The sequence below is a fragment of the Heterocephalus glaber genome, unplaced genomic scaffold, assembly GCF_053883595.1.
Source record: "Heterocephalus glaber isolate CG9 unplaced genomic scaffold, H.glaber_assembly_v1.0 deba00000676, whole genome shotgun sequence".
Classification (NCBI taxonomy): domain Eukaryota; kingdom Metazoa; phylum Chordata; class Mammalia; order Rodentia; family Bathyergidae; genus Heterocephalus; species Heterocephalus glaber.
In genome coordinates, this window is record NW_028258156.1 from 23,021,982 (window position 1) to 23,024,123 (window position 2,142).

Consider the following 2,142-nt stretch of genomic DNA (forward strand, 5'->3'; position numbering starts at 1 on the left):
AAGCTCAGCTTTCTGCACTGAGCAAGTGCCTTCAAAGGACAAAGGAGTAAGGGCGGAGGGGTAATGAGCGGCACTGGCAATTAAAATTTTAAATAAAACTAGAAATTCCCTTTGGGTGTCTAACCAAAAAGAAATGATTGGTTTCTAATGACAACACGGGAGTCCTGGGTTTAGGCCAGAACAGAACTCAGTTCACAAAATAGGATCAAGCTGTGGGTTAAGGAAGTTCCCTTGCAGCTTTCTTGGTAATGTTCCAGTTCATATAATTTCACAGAGGTCTAAAGCATTATTACATCTTGCAAAACATCCATATAGTACTACCCTGATTCCCTTTCTCAGTGCTGGGGCAACATCCATAAGATAAAGTCTGCCTACGCATTACCAAGGATGTATGTGCTCTTCCTTTCTATACCAATTTAACAGAATCCCACTAGCTTGTTGCCACTGCTACAGGCCTCCTGTACACTTCCCAGCCTCCCCTGCAGGTGTGCATGGCCTTGGGGTTAAGTGCTGGACAGTGCTGGGCAAACAATGTTTTGTGAGATTTCACAAGTCTCATTGAAATCCAACCTTAAAACCCAAAAACAAATACTAAGTAAGAACATATTGGACATCTTTCTTTGAAAATCAGGACCAAGCCAGGCATATTGATGTATCTCTGCAATCCCAGCCCTCTGAGAGGCTGAGGCAGGAAGGTCACAAGCTGAAGCCCAGTCTGGATAAATCAGTGACTTGGTGAGACCTTGTCTAATAATAAAAATTTTAAAAAGGACTGGGTAGGAGGGGGGCAGGTCAGAACCAAAGTAAAGATGCCTGCCCTCATCACACATACTCAGTGTTACGAAAAGATCATATGTGATACATTAAGTCAAGAAAAACACGTTAAGGATTAAAAAGACAGGGCCAGGGATTTAGCTCAGTGGCACCGTGCCTGCCTTGTAAGCACAAAGTCCTGAGTTCGATCCCAGTACCCCCAAAAAGGATTAAAAAGATAATAAAATACATTATTTGTGGATGACATAATTATCTACATAGAAATGCCCAAAGAACCTAAAAATGAATAATGAGATGTAAAAGATTTTCACTTCCATACACGAGAATATGAAAAAGCATTATTTACTTATTTATTTATTTATTTTTTGGTACCGGAGATCGAACGCGGGTCCTTGGGCTTGTGAGGCAGGTGACAGAACCACTGAGCTAAATCCCCGGCCCTATTTTTTTAATAAATATCGATATTATTTATTTAAACTATCACAAAACCACAAAAGTTCTAGGGAAAAATTTAACAATGTAAACATGTATACATTAAAAATAGAATTTTAGCAAAAATATTAAGTATCTAAATGGATAGTCCATCTTTATGAATAGATAATTTATCCAAACATTTTAATTTTCTCAAAATTGATCTACAGATGAAGTCAGTTGTAGTCAAAATCCCAAAGAAAAGGTTCTTCACAGAACTAAGTTGATTCTAATATATATGGAGAAGCAAAGGGCCAAGGATAATGAGATTTATTTTCCCCTGAAGTACAGAGGGTCGAATCCAGGGCCTCACATGAGCTCTGTATGCCCCAGTTCTTTTTTTATTTTAAGACAGAGCTCACTAAGATGCCCAGTCTAGAGTTGAACTTGTGATCCTCCTGCCTCAGTCTCCCAAAGTCCTGGGATTACAGGAGTGCACCACCGTGCCTGGCTAATAACAAAATTTTTTTGAGGAAGAAAAGTGATTTACAAGCTCAAGGCCCTGAGTTTGATCCCCGGTACCAAAAAAATAAAGTGATTTATCTTAGTGAAGAGAACGCTTTTTTATATAAAGTCACAGTAACTAAGATAGGGTGATATCAGTGCAGGAATAAATGAACTGCCCAGTCAGAGCAGGCAGCCCAGAATTAATGTAACCTAGGCATATTTGAAATTTTAAGACAGGCTGAAAATAGAGAAGTGGGGAAAGGAAAGACCAAGTAACAAATGGGGCTGAAAAATTGGTTATCCTTGTGGGAAAAATGAAACCAGATCTACGTCACACCATATACAAAGATCAAACCTAGAAGGCCTAGGAGCCTAAATGCCATAAACAAACTTATAACCTTTAAAGGAAAATATAAATGAATATCTTTCTGGCTTTAGGAAAGGGAAGCA